The sequence below is a fragment of the Emydura macquarii genome, unplaced genomic scaffold (genome assembly GCF_026122565.2).
Source record: "Emydura macquarii macquarii isolate MOO-44397 ecotype Brisbane River unplaced genomic scaffold, CSIRO-AGI_Emac_v2 contig_587, whole genome shotgun sequence".
NCBI lineage: Eukaryota > Metazoa > Chordata > Testudines > Chelidae > Emydura > Emydura macquarii.
Genome location: NW_027130724.1, coordinates 1,014,103 through 1,029,849, shown reverse-complemented (window position 1 = coordinate 1,029,849; position 15,747 = coordinate 1,014,103).

Genomic DNA, 15,747 nt, shown 5'->3' with positions numbered 1-15,747 from the left:
AATCTCTTTCTGCAACTCCTGCTTGGCCACTGCATCTCCACCAACCACCCATAGGACTCACCATGGGCCTTAGAAGTAGAGACCTGCAGCAGGACTGTGATCCTGCAGATCTCACAAGACCTGCTGCCATAATAATGCGAGTGGGATAAAAATTCAAGAAACAATGTAGGAGCGGGTGGGAGTGGGTACTGCGGGGTGGGATGGAAGCAGGATTAAAAAAACAGTCCTCCTGAACTGCAAACAACATGAACTTCCCAGCCAGCAGCCACCACTTTCCGGCCACCCAGCTCTGATGGCAGCACTGCCACCAGCAGCAACACAGAAGTAAGAGTGGCAATGGGGGCAATTTGTGCCCAGGAATGGTGGGCCATGGGGGCTTCCCGTCTCCTTTGCATGATGATGCAGGGGCTCTCCAGCTATTTGCATGGAGAAGGGTTAGACGTTTCTAATTCCTTTGCATGGGGAGGGGGAGATGCAAGGGCTGCTCATCCTATTGTAGGGGTGCATGAGGATTCCGATCCCTCTGCATGGGTGAGTTGGGAGGGTTGGGGGTTCCCAACCCATTGCATGGGGGTGCTGGTGAGGAGACATCTGCTGAGATGTCCATGTTCAGCCATTGCTGGGACAATTTTAGAGCCCTGCAGCGGGATCGTGATCCTGTGGGTCGTTGTAGGCTTGGGACACGGCCACGACCATCCAAGGAAGGCCACAGTGCCTTGCTATATGGGGAAAAGCTAGTGGTTTTATAAGTCTTTAGCTCTGGCCCCCAGGTGGGGCAGGCTGTCCACACAGTCTGTAGCCCCCGGCCTGCAGGCAGGCAGAGCAGGCAAAGCAATCTATAGCCCCAGTCTTCAGGCAGGAGGGGCTGGTACGCAGTCTGTTGCCCCCAGCCCTTAGGCAGGGCGGGGCTGGTAAAGTAGTCTATTGCCCCCAGCCCTCAAGCAGGTGGGGCAGAGAAGCTCAGAGGAGCCAGGCGCTCCCAGGGTGGCTAGAGAAGCGGGGAGAGGGACGCAGGCCCACTTGACTCCACTGTGTCCCAGCCTAGGGCCCTAACGGTGGCAAAGAGGTTTGCCACTGAGTCAGCAGGGCTCCAGCCGCAACACGCTGACTGGTTCGACCACAGACTCAACCAAACTATAATCAGCTGTCCCTGGGCTACTTCCTCCCACCCTGCACCCAGGTACCTGCAGCCAGGGGTCTTCCTCCAAGTCACTGGGGTAGACAGCTAGCAGGAGTCCCACAAGTCCCTCACTGTCAGCCAGTCCAGGAACTCCTCAGGGCCATCCACGGATGGCAGTTTCTCCAAGTCATAGGGTCCCAGTGGGTCCTCCGGCACACCGGGCTCAGGCAGCTCCAGTGGGTCCCTGGCAACAGGCAGCTTCTCTAGCTCAGGGCTGGCCTCGGGGAGTTTCTCCCAGTCAGAGACCTCTGGTAGCTCTTTCCAGCTACTAGGACCCAGCAGGCCTTGGAGGCTCCAGTCGGTAGGGTGTTTCTTCTGCAGGGCCTAGGTCAGGCCCAGACCACAGCCTCAGGGTAAGCACATTCTTCTTCAGTAGCAGCTTCCCCCTGACTGAGCTGCTAGACCGGCCTTTTATACTTACCCTTCCTGTCCTGGCTCCGCCCCTCTGCTCCCAGGGTATTTGGCCTGCAGGGCCCTGATCTGCCCAGCAGGGGTGTCATGACCCTTCCTCCAGCCCAGGCTCCGAGGCAGGCTACAGCATCTTGCTACAGTCTCACAAGACCTGCTGCCATAATAGTGGGAGTGGGATAAAAATTCAAGGAACAGCACAGAAGCAGATGGGAGTAGGAGTGGAACTGCGCAATGGGATGGGAGCAGGATTTTAAAAAGTGCTGTGCAGGGTTCTACTTGGAAGGGCTAGAGAGCTTTTGATGGGCCCTCCCCTTAGGTGAATTTTATGTTACATGCTTACAGTGCAATGAGGCACTGGCACTTTAAAATGTTGCTGACCAGAGCAAACAGACTGTCGGAAATTCCAAAGGAATTACTACATAATCTGTTATTCACTTTTATTATAGTTAAATATATTCTAGATGCCACCTCCAATAACCAAACCCCTGTCCTTGTGTCTACTTTAAAGTGTCACTAGCCATTTCTTCTTGTTGATCAATACATGATGTTTCTTGGATGGTTGCTTAGGGCCTGATCTAATGCCCACTAAAATCAATGGAAGTTTTTCCTCAACTTCAATTGGCTTTTGAGCAGATGCATAAAGAGCTTGTGTCATTGGGATGTTTTGGGAAATAGTGCAAATTTTTTTCACCAGCTGAGCTGCTAGAGTGTCATCTTTTGAGAAATGAATGAGATTCCAAGACTAGCAAAAAGAAGAAATAACACATTTTAATCCTTATTCCACTAATATTTTCCATACTGCTACCTAATGACCTGATCCAGAACCCACAGAGGTCAATGGAAGTCCTTCTACCTACTTCCAAGGGTTTTGGATCTGGTGCATTAATGGACCTCTCTGCAGTCTCTCAATCACAAGGATTCTACTCTTTCTATGGAAAAATAGTTGACTCTAATATCAATTTCAAAGAACTTAAACTCAGTATAATTTTGTGTTCTGTTCAAATAAAATAAAAAATTCAGATTAAAATAAACTGAGTTAAATTACTCTAATCAAATTAGTACAGCTGCTAAACTGATTCCAACTAAAATGTTCCTAAGTAAGGATGGATAAATTTCATAAGGTTTTGTTGGGATGTTTGTCTGAAATTCTTTACACTAGATGTCTCAGGAGATCAAGCTTTCTTGGAAGATTTCCAGTGCTGTCTGACTTTGTGTAAGCTAGAAGTCCCTCAAGACTAGCTCTGATTATGATATTATTTCTCAGATGGTTATGTCTACACTGCAGACTGAAGTCAATTTACTTTAAATTGACTTTCACCTGCCGAAATTTAGAAGTCGCAGGAGCGTGATCACACCATGCTCCTTGCGCCAGGCTCTTGCATCCGCACTCGCCACGCTTGGGTCGACATTCAAAGCAGTGCACCGTGGGTAGCTATCTGACAGTGCAATTAGCCGCAGAGGCTTTTGGGAAACTTGTCATCCTCCCATGATGCAACGTGCTCCCTCCCCCTCCCTTCTTGTCCCAAACAAATTGCAAATGCTTTTTCGCACCGTTTTTCTATGCCACGCACATGCCACTGCTGGAGAGACATGGAGCCCACTCAGCTCTGCACTATCATTGTGAGCATCACAAATACCTCATGGCTAATCCTGCAGTATTTTCAAAGGCAAGAGAGGAGTTGCAGCATGGCAAATAGCAATGTTACTGAGGCCGCCCTGCTACAAGCCATATAGCGGAACAATTCCAGTTTGCTGCAGGCTGTCATGCATCATCTTCAGTCCGTGGAGCTCTGGTTCTGGTCCCGGGAAACAAGCGCAGATTGGTGGTATCGCATCGTTATGAAGGTGTGGGATGATGAGCAGTGGCTGCAGAACTTTCATATGCAAAAGGCCACTTTCTTTGAACTTTGTGCAGAGCTGTCCCCAGCCCTGAAGTGCATGAATACTCTCTTGAGACCAGCTCTGACAGTGGAGAAGCAAGTGGCCATCGCTCTGTGGAAACTGGCAACCCCAGACTGCTACCGGTCAGTTGGGAATCAATTCAGAATCGATAAATCCACCATTGGAGTGACTGTGATGCAAGTGTACAGGGCCATCAAAAAGCTTCTGCTAAGAAGGGTAGTGACTTTGGGAAACATGCAGGACATAGTGGACGGGTTTGCTGCAATGGGGTTCCCAAACTGGGGGGGGGGGGGGCAGTAGATGGCATGCATATCTCTATCCTAGCACCTGACCACCTTGCCACAGAGTAAATAAACAGGAAGGGACACTTCTCAATGGTGTTGCAGGCCCTTATGGCTCACTGGGGACGTTTCACCCACATTAATGTGGGGTGGTCTGGAAAGGTGCATGATATGTGCATCTTTAGGAACTTGGGTCTGTTCAATAAGATGCAGGCGGGCACTTACTTCCCTGACAAAAAATAAACACTGGGGATGTGGAAATGCCAATAGTGATCCAGGGGGATCCTGCCCACCCCTTGCTCCCTTTGCTAATGAAGCGCTACACTGGGCACCTGGACAGCATGAAGGAGCGTTTCAATAACAGGCTCAGCAAGTGCAGAATGGTGGTGGAATGTGCATTTGGCCGTTTAAAAGCCAGATGGAGATACTAGGCTTAATATCAGTAAAAAGATCATCCCATCAGTTATATCTGCGTGCTGTGTGCTCCATAATTTGTGTGAAATGAAGGGTGAAAGTTCCCCTAGGGTTGGGCTGTGGAGGCTGATAGGCTGGCTGCAAATTTTGAGCAGCCAGATTCCAGCACTACGCTGAGAGCTAACCGTGGAGTGCTTCAACTTCAGGAAGCACTGAAAAACCGGTTTTGCAACGAACTGCAGTAATGTATGTCTGTGCTGTGCCTTTATTTCCTATCCCCCACCCTCGCTCCAGTGGCCCCCTCTCATTCTCTCCTCACCCAAATTATGAATGAATAAAGACAGATTTTTTTAATGCTACAAAGTTTTATTTGTGACCCGTTTTAAAGGGGGAAAAGGAGGATAACTTAACATTGTAAAGTGTCACCGTGCAAGCAACTGTGGTTACGTGCAGTTCTTAAAGGAGCCATCACGTCCTTTTGCTCGCCTCCACCGGTGTGCAGTGCAGCACATACTGCAGCCTGCTCAGTCTCCTCCTAGACCACTTGGGAGTGGGGGCTGATAACAAAGCAGTAGGCGGTGGAGCATTTTGGAGGGGCTGCAGAAGGAGTCTGTCCTACTGCTGCTCTTCCTGGAGCTCTACCAGACACCTCAGCATGTCGGACTGATCCCTCATAATATGCAACCTCTCCTGTTGCGTATCACGCCCTGCTCCTGTGCAGATCTTCTGTGTTCCATGTCCATGTCTAGTTTTTCAGACAAGGACATCCTTCAGGCTCTGAGCTCTGTGTCAGCAGCCACGGAGGCATTCATTAGTTTGCTGAACATGTCATCCCACATTTTTTTTTCCGCTTCCTAATCTGGGAAAGTCTTTCAGCTGGAGCTTGGTAAGGGGGGGCCGAAGACTGGGGTATCTACTGTAAGATAAGCAAAGCACAGAGTTGCCATTGTGAGCTAACCCAAAGTAGTAAAGGAAATGTTACAATGTAAAAAGTACTCCCCTTCTTGTTCACAAGGCTAAGCCAGACCCACATTCCATTCTGTACATCTCGGAAGGGTCGGACTGGCGTTACAGATATGGTAAGTAAGGGGCCCTTGCATCTGTTATAAAGAGGCTTCATTAGTACTAAAATCCACAATCCACACTTGAGCAAGGAAATGGATCACTGGGTTCCCCGGTATGCCAAAGACCGGTTTGGGAGGAGGTGGGCAGAACACATTAGAGTACACTGTGGGTGAATTGTAGCAGCAGAAAACATATGGCAACCAGTGTCCCAACCCATAATGCCCATTGCAACAGGACTAGGAATAGTCTTGGGGAGGTGCCCAGGGACCCCATCCATGGCAGAGGAATAAAACGGAGTGACTGTATTGGTTGGGTACTTTAAATTTGTGCCATCTTCCCTATTTAAAATTTCCCGGGGCTTGAGGGGAGGAGCCATTTCCTGTTTATATGGCCACGTTACAGCAGAGCATGACTGCCCAGAGTAGTCACAATGGGGCATTATGGGATACCTCCCAGAGGCCAACAGCGTCGATTTACGTTGCGCTCTGCCTACACTGATGCAAATTCGACCCATGGAGTTCAAATTCAGCGCTACGCTACTTCCAGAGATGGTTTTATTCAGTCAACTTTTACCGCATTTTAAATTGATGGAACTCATGTGCCAGTGGAGACGCATACTTTAGGGGGTCAATGTAAGCAGTGTTACATCGACCTCCATTGCTAGTGTAGATCAGGCCAAGTTGTTTAACAGATACCAGAAGGGATCATTATGATCATCCAGTCTGACCTCCTGCATAATACAGGCCATATAATTTCACTCAATAATGAGCACCATAAGAATCCCTATAAAGTAAATATTTCAAGATTTACAATTCCAAAATGAAGATACAGAAAGGCACATTTTTCAAGGTAAACCTTCCCTCCCCTCCCCAGCAACTGTCCCCCAACCTTAACCTTTGCAAACCTTAAAAATAAAATGTGACCAATATCTGTGTAGGTTCTTATATTCAAAAAATTTTTCCATCTCTACATTTTAGAGATAAATTAGGCGAAATATTGTTTATGTTTTAATCTATGGAAGGATTCATCCATCTAACTGGTTAAACAATGTCAAAATTATTGGTTTCATCCAGTTTTAAAACTATACCACCATCATAATCAACTCCACAGCAAAAATCAGATAAACAAGATGGTCCTTATACTATGTTGTTAGGGTCAACCCTAATGATGGAACACAGAGAGAGAAGAGACACAGATCTCATGTGCTTCTTCAGAGAACTAGAGGGTTTCCTTCTACCCCAAAGTCTCTCACATTATTAATTCCTTCCCTCATACAATACATCATGGCTCCCTCTAAGAAGAGGAGAACCAAGAACTCTATGAGCTGAACTTAACTCCACAGACGCAGGCTCTGGTAGACCAGTGAAGAGAACAAGTTCCAGGACCAAGGGCCCTCTGTCACTGGTTGAGACATTAAAATCTAGAGAGTATTAGCTTGAGTGCCCTATCTGCACTCAGTTGCTATGAGGATACCTGGAAAGGAACATCATTTCTCTGGTTGAAAAGAACCAAACCTTATAGGCTTCAGAGATCAGAGTCAATAAGCTGAGTTTCACCAAAAGGTAAATAGGATCGAGATACAGTCTTTAGAGAATGGATGTAATATGCTCCTTGAGACTCACATCACTGAGCTACATGGGACACTACATTCTGCATTCTCTATTGCTTCTGAACTATTTTGTAGAGAATATTACGCAGTCACACACAATTAAAAAGTTCAAGCAAATAGGGCCTAACTATCATTTGACCAGCAAATTACATCTCAAATAATTGATATAACTGCAATTATAACTCCATTGAGATATCTCTGGGATTCTTTCACACTTCAGCACACAGTTGTTTTGCATGGGATCCACAGATCTTCCATTTTTGGGCTAATGGATCTCCAGAAATGAAGATGGTTTGACCAAAATGGGATTGTTTTAACATAGTGCTCTAGCAACCAGATTTTCCCATCCAGAGACTAGTTTAAATCCAGATCAGTTCAATGTAGAAAAAATTATTCCAATGTTCAGGTGGCACAACTGACATAAAAACAGCCTACTCAGAGAATCATTAGGCAGATGATAGAATACATGTATTTTCCCACCTGTCTACTAATGTAAAGGTCATATTACAAACATTAGCATCCAAGTACAGAACAGGGATTTGCAACATTCTGAAGGCTTGAAATTTCATTTTAAAAATTGTTGGCAAATTGGGAGAGATGTAATTCTGCTTTCAAGTTTAATGTTACAATAGTTGAAGAGAAACTGCACCCCTTTTCGTCAGACTAGCATAGTGTAATTTCACAAGATAAAGTGTCTCGGCATGAATTATCTCAGAAACAGTTCTGACAATTCATTTGCTATTCTTCTGCTTTCTAAAGAAGATATGATATAATAAGATTTAGAAAATGAATGACTGATACTGTACAGTGAAGGCCAATCAATCAATTTTATATATCCTATTTCATAATACAAGAACAAGTGGCAACTAAATTAAATTTAAAAACAACAAATTAGAATTAGGCATAAGGAAATACTAATTTAGAATTAAACCAGTGCACTTAGTATCTCAGGAGATTATTGAGGCAATAGGATTCAAAGGATTAGCTGTAAGTACAGCAATTGCATTTTCACTAGTTAGGTTACAAAACTAAGGTCAGTTTGACATTTTCTGATTTTTTTGGGGGGTGTTTGGTCACTTATTTGCAAATTCACAAAATTAAGTTTTTATTACGTAAGTTAAGACTGAGCGTTTGCTCAGTTCTCTGAGTAAGGGGCAGTGAGTGCATAGTTGCACCATCCATGGAAGAATTGTGACTCAAAGATTGCATAGGTACGTGTACTCATTAATTGGGTATCTGAATTTTAATCATTAGCATTAGATACTTAGTGGTCAATACTGAATTTCCATGGTGTTTAGGGCACTCATCTCTTTGCATGTGATGCTCAGGGCCTCACAGAATTAAGCCCCTTATAGGCAGAATTGAGCTGGAGATATAAGCTATTTTGGGAGCCTTTATAATTCAGTGCCTGTATGTTCTATCACCTGTGGTATTCCTGATTGAGTTTACCAGTAGTGGTTTTCCCCTGCATCAAGTCAGTATAGAACAAATGCTCATGCATAGAATTAGGGGTCATTCATAGAGCTGGTCAAAAACAGAATTCCAGTCCATGAGATATTCTGAGATTTCAAAATTTGCATGCATCTCAAATTAGGACAAAGAGTCGAAATCTTAGAATTTTTTAATTAAATCAATATTTTGTTTTAACCTTACTGAATTTTTTCGTTTCAGTTCTTATGTTATAGTATAATTTATAAGATAACATATGTCAAAATGACAAAATTGAAATGGAATATTTCAATAATTTCCCATTTCAACAAAATTGATAAGTTCCTGTGAAAAGTTTTGTTTTTGTCAAATCAGCATTTTAAGATGGAAAATTGTTCAGCTAGAAAATTTTCAACGAGCTCTAGTCATTCACTGTTAGAGATAACATTTTCCAAGCCTCGTCATTTGTGGTTATAAAAGTTTTCACGGCATTTTTGTAAAATCAGTGTTGTTTACTTAGTCACCTATTCAAATTCCAATGTCAGGTAATTATATCCTGACTTTCTAAATTCTTTCTGCAGTTTCAGTTGGATAGGATATTCCTCTCCACTTTTTGTCCTGTTATGTAGTGTTTGATGTGCAATGCAACAGCTGCCATGTTTCACCCTAAAGAGGTGATCTCATTTGGAATCATTATCTAGTATATTCTCCCATTCCCTATTCAGAGCTAAATTTTTAAACAGCCTCTGACTGGTCTCCAAAATTTTTATGAAAAATTGTGTGTACATCCGTTTGTGTATGCAAACTGGTATTTGCACGCACAAACTGGGTAACTCTGTGTCTAACAAATCAGTGGGATCAGAAAGAGAATATATAATTGTTCACAGTTTGTTATATTCAATTTTCAGAACCTCAGAAATTACACATGCACATCTTATATTAGCACCTGTTTACACTTCTGCATAGTAGTGTTTGAAAATGTAGTCCTTTACAGTTACATTTTATGGGCCAGATCCTCAGCTGGTGTCAACTGGCATAGTTACATTGAAGTCACTGGATCTATGGATATTTACACTAGCTGAACAGCTGATCCTATATTTTCATTTTCTCTCTTACATTTCACATCTCAGTTCCCTTTCTATTTGCAGCATTGGCATTACAATACTTCAGTTTTGTAATCCCAGGTTTTGTATTCCATATGAATTTAGAAAAAAATAATTACATTCACCCTCATTCCATAAATTGTTTTCCTCCTTCTCACCTGCTGCAAAGTACATTATTCATGAACTTCCTCTGTTATTTTGTGCTTTAAGAATCCTCTTCTGTATCAAGAAAGCCATGATTAGAGAAATGATTTTGTTTCTCTGTATTATTACACTACTACTCCCAAATGTATGCAACCTTAATTATTTTTATGCAGTACAAACCATACATAATAAGTTATTTCAACCAAAATAATGAGATCCTCTCTCTATCATTGGTATTCTTTTTACACCATACATTATAGACAATACTTTATTTCCTCCCACAGCCTTCAAACATCTGTCTCCAAAAGTCACATTGACAAGATGTAGCTCTTTTGCCATGGTGATCATTATTTATTGTCATTATGTTCTGGTCTAGCACTCTGATAGCCTATTACATCAATAGTTCCCAAAAACTGGTACTCATGCCAGTGTTGGTAATTCAGACTTTTTTGGGGCTGAGGTATTAAAAATATAAAATACATTTCCCTTCTCCGATCTACAATAGCTACTAGGCCTATGCTTTCCACATTTTGTCAGCCAAGCAGAAAGGCAGCTTACATTTGAAAATTAAAATAACCCCTATATGCGACTTCACCTTGCTTGTCCTGGGAGTGGAGTCATACCTGGATTGGAATACAGACTTAAGGTACAATTTTCAGAACCACCAAAGTGACATAGGTTTCAAAAGTGACTTATGCCAAGATTTTCAAAGGTATTGAATTTCAATGAGAATTAGCCACCTAGCCTGCTTAGGTGCTTTGTAAATCCCACTAGCAGCCTAAGTGTTCCACTGGAGATAAATAATGAAAGAGTGACTGCAGGAGGAGGACTGGACACAGGATATCCCACGTGAGTGCCCTAACCACTGGCCAATAGAGTCATCCTCACACACATTCCCTCTCTCTGGCCCAATAATTAAATATTTATCCATGATGGAACCATAATCCTATGGTGGGAAGCCCAAATGTAGGAACACTAACCCCACCTCTAAGTGCTTTAACCATCTGAACCCTAAGCCTAGATCCAAGTACTCTAAATACAGGACCCCAATCCTAGGGAGGGGAGCTCTACCCATAGAAATCCTCAAACTACCCTAAACATAGGAACCCTAGCTCTAGGGAGGGGAGCCTACCCATAGGAACCCTAAAACCCATAGGGTAGCAAGCCCTACCCATAGGAACCCTAAATCTAGCCCCAAGTACCCTACCTATAGGAAATGTAACACGAGGATGGGCAGCCCTACATATAGGAACCCTATCCCTAGGAAGGGGCGCCCTACATAGGAAATCTAACCCAACCTCCAAGTAACCTCTACCCAAAGAAACCCTACACTTAGGGCAGGGAACCCAACACATAGGACTCTATCTCCAAGTACACTAACTACAAGAACAGAACCACAGGGCAGGGAGTACTATTCATAGGAACCCTAACCCTAGGACGGGGAGCCTACCCATAGCTCCAAGTACCGTAACCAAAGGAACCCTAACCCTAGTGTGGGAAGTCCTACTCAAAGGAATGCTAAACCTCACTTTAAGTACCCTACCCAAATGAACAATAACCCTAAGGCAGGAAGCCCTACTCATGGAAAGGCTAACCATAGTTCCAAATATCCTACCTATAGGAAACATAACCTTAGCTCCAAGTACCCTAACCATAGGAACCCTAACACAACCTGCAAGTAACCTACCCATTGGAACTGTAGCTCTAGGGCATGGACACCTACACAGGGGAAACAAAACCTTAGCTCCAAGTACTCTACTCATAGGAACCCTAACCATAGGAACTTTAACCTTAGGGTACTTGGAGCTAAGGTTAGAGTTCCTATGAGTAGCGTACTTGCAGTTAGGGTTAGAATTGCTATGAGTAGGACAAAACAACCTAAGGTTAGGGTTCCTATGAGAAGTGTACTCGGAACTAGGGTTAGGGTTCCCATGGGTAGGGATCTTCAATGAAGGGTTAGGACTCCTATGGGTAGGTTAATTGGAATTAGGGTAAGCGTTCCTATGGGTAGGACACTTGGCGCTAAGTTTAAGGTTCCAATGGGCAGGGTACTTGGAACCAGGGTTAGGGATCCTATAGGTAGGGCTCCCCTCTCAAGGGTTACGATTCTTATGGGTAGGGGTTCCTGCGCTGGGATTAAGTTTCATATGGCTAGCGGAGGGTGGAGTTAGGGATAGGGCTCCTATGGGTAGGTCTCCCCGTCCTATGGTTAGGGTTACTATGAGTAGGGTACTTAGAGCTAGGGTTACAGTTCCTATGGGTAGGGCTTACTGCCCTAGACTTAGGGTTTCTATGGGTAGGGCACTTGGAGCTAGGGTTAGGGTACCTATGGGTATGGCTCTTCAATCTAGAGTTAGGGCTTCTATGCACAGTGGTATACCAAAGGGGAGGAGTCATGCCCCAGGCGCTGGGCTGCGGGTGTGGGGGTGGCTGGGTCCTCCTCCTTGAAGCTGCCCCCCGCTGACACTCGTGACAGCCAAGCCAACCCAGCCCCTCTGCCTCCCATCCTCCTGGCCCCTCCACCCCCATGTTGGGCACAAGGAGGGAGCCAAGGGGAGGCTGGCTACACAGGGACCAGGCAGCCAAAGGCAGGGCTCCAGGGCAGAGCCCATCACACCCCTTCCGCTGCTGGACAGGCCCCTCCTACTTTCATTTGTGCCCCCCACATTGGTGGTGGAAGCAGTGCCCCATGGGGAGAAGGTCTGTGGGCCTGTTTCCCACTCTCCTCCACTACCACTCCCTGCTGCATCCACAGTGAGGGGTGGGAGTGGAGGTGAGTGGGAAACAGGCCCCCAGACTTCCCCCGTGGGGTGCTGCCAACCCTGCTGCCGACCGGGGTGGGGAGCACAAATGTAAGTATCGACCCCTGGGTGCCGGAGACCCACAGTATGGCACTGGCTATGTATAGGGTACTTGGAGCTAGAGTTAGGGTTGGAGATAGTTGTAGAGTTCCTATGGGTAGGGCACTTGGAGCTACAGTTAGGGTTCCTAAGACTAAGGCACTTGGAGCTAGGATTAGGGTTCCTGTGGGTTCGGTTCCTTGACCGAGGGTTAGGGATCCTGTGGGTAGGGAACTTGGAGCTAGGGTTAGTGTTCCTATTACTAGGGCTTCCCAACACAGGGTTACTATTCCTAAGTGTAGTGTACTTCCAGTTAGGGTTAGGATTCCTATGAGTAGAGCTCCCCAATCTAGGGTTAGGGTATTGGAGCTAGGGTTAGGGTCCCTATGGGTTCAGCATTTTTATGTATAGGGCTCCTTGCCCTAGAGTTAAGGTTCCTATGGGTAGGCACTTGGAGCTAGGGTTAGGGTTCATATGCAGAGGACTCTTCGCCCTCGGGTTAGGGTTCCTATGGTAAGGCTCCCCAGCCTAGGCTTTGGGTTCATATGGGTAGTGTTCCTAAAGCTATGGTTAGGGTTGCTATAGGTAGGGCACTTGATGCTAGGGTTAGGGTTTCTATTGGAAGGGCTCTCCACCCTAGGGTTAGGGTTCCTATGGGTAGGGCTCCCAGCTGAAGGGTTATTGTTCCTCTGGGTAGGGTACTTGCAGCCCAGGTTATGTTTCCTATCAGTAGGGTATTTGGAGTCAGGGTTAGGGTTCCTATGGGTAGGGTACTTGGGTTACGTTCCCTATGGTTAGAGTTCCCTGCCCTAGGGTTACAGCTGCTATGGGTACAGTACTTGGAGCTAGGGTTATGTTTTCTACGGGTAGGGCTCCCTGGCTTATGTTTAGGGTTCCTATGGGCAGTGTACTTGGAATTAGGTTAGGGATTCTTATGGGTAGGTCTCTCTGCCCTAGGATTATGGTTACTATGGGTAGAATATCTGCAGTTAGGTCAGGGTTCCTATGCCCTAGGGCTATGGTTCCTATGGTAGAGCTGCCCAGCCTAAGGCTTTGGTTCCTATGGGCAGGGTACCTGGAGCTAGGGTTAGGATTCCCACAGGAAGGGCTCCCCATGCTAGGGTTAGGGTTCCTGTGGGTAGAGTCGAAGATCTTTTTTCCTTAGTGGTATGATTAGGGCTGGCTCTGGTGCCTTCTGGAGCCCCGCACTCATGCCATGGTATATGAGGCACCGCTGACCATAAGCTTCCTCAGTTCCTTCTTGCCATCAACTCCAACTGCGGGGACGGAGGTGGGTAGGTCATGGAATGGACATGAGCAATACCAAGTACAACAGTTACAGAAGGTTAGTAACCGTCTTCTTTCTTCTGAGTGCTTTGCTCATGTTGATTCCATGGTAGGTGACTCAAAAGCAGTATCCAGGCAGATGGGCTCAGAGTTCATGGAAGTGCTGTATCTAACACTGCTCTACTGAAACTGGCATCATCCTGGCCCTGCTGGGTGATAGCATAGTGGGATGTGAAAGTATGAACCGAAGATCAAGTGTCTGTCCTGCAGATATCTTGGATAGGTACCTTCACCACGAAGGTTGCAGAGGAGGCTTGAGCTCTGGTCAAGTGGGCTGTTATGATCACTGGCGGAGACACCTTTGCTTGCTCATAGCAGAACTTAATGCAGGAGATTATCCATGAGGTCATCCTTTGGGAAGAGACCTGTAGGCCTTTCATCTATTCCACCACCACAACGAAAAGCTGTGTTGACCTCTGGAGAGCTTTAGTTCTATCTATGTAGGAGGTCAAAGGCTGTCTAACATTTAGAGCAGCGGTCTGTGGACCTCTGGTGGTCCACGAGGCTACTACAGCAGGTCGGTGGAAAAGAAAAATAATAACATCCTCACCAAGGAAATGTACAATTTCAAATAAAACTAGTAGCATGTGGTGGTCCGTGAAATGTTTGGAGATTGAAAAGGTTGGGAACTGCTGATCTAGAGTAAGCAGTGTCCTCTTTTCACTGGATCTATGTGGCTTGAGAAAGACAAAGTAGAAATATATCTTGGTTATTATGGAACTGTGATACCACCTTAGTAGGAAGGCTGGGTGGGGTCGCAGTTGGACTTTGTCCTTATAAAACACTGTTTACAGTGGTTCCGAGGTGAGGGCTCTGATCTCGGAAACCATGCTAAGGTGACTTCCACCAAAAAAAAAGCCTTCCAGAAAAGCAGCAGTAGGGAGCAGGTCACTAATGGCTCCAAGGGAGGGCCCATGCATCTTTCCAGAACCAGATTTAAGTCCCAGGGAGAGGTGGGGTCCCTGACTGTGATGTCATGGGCAAAAACTGACATTCTGGATCGGAGGATAGAAGGCTGAGATGGCTGCGAAATGAACTTTCAGTGACGAAAAGGCTAGGCCCTGATGTTTGAGATGTAGTACATAGTCCAGTATGGATTGTATCCAGGCTTGGTGAGGAGCAAGGTTCAGGTCCATGGCCCAACAGGAAAGCCTCTTCCATTTGGCTAAGTATGTAGCTCTAGTAGAAGGTTTTCTGCTGCCCAAGAGGACCTGTTGAACTTGTGCTGAGCAGGCCCGTTCCTCTACATTTAGCCATGCAGCAGCCACACTGTCAGGTGCAGGGATGCTAGGTCTGTATGCAGTAGATGGCCATGGTCCTGAGACAGAAGGACCAGCCAACAAGGCAGTTCCAGCTGGGCTGCTATTGAGAGCTCCAGCAGCATCATAAACCAGTGTTGTTGAGGCCATGCCAGGGCTATTAGAAACACCTTTGCTTTGTCCTGTTTGATTTTCAGCAGTACCCTGTGGACCAGTGGCACTGGTGGGAATCCATACATCAGTGTCCCTGTCCATGGGAGCAGGAAGGCATTGGACAGAGAGCCTCTGGTGAGCCCTTGTGTGGAACAGAACTGGTGACATTTCACATTCTGTCTGGATGCAAATAGACCGACTTAGGGAGTCCCCCACCTTTGGAAAATCATACTGGCCCCTCCGGGTGGAGTGACCACTCATGACGAGATGAGAAGGACCAGCTGAGGAGGTCTACCAATGCATTCTTGGAGCCTGGGAGATGTGCAACTATGATGTGGATGAACTTCTGGATGCTCTAACCACTGGACTAAAGGTTATAAGGTGGGTGCTGCTTCCACTTCCTTCTCTGGTTCGCTTTTGAATGAGACCCAATATGGTAGGAGGCTTCTGAGCATATCTGTTGGATCAGACCCCTACGTAACTTAGTCGGATAAACATCCGTCTTCCTCCAGTTCATGAATTGCTCTGGGGCTTAGGTGGGAGATAGGTATCCAAGTGTCTAGAGGGAGGCAGCAGTGTGAATGCCCAGGGTCTAAAACTTAGGAGCCTAG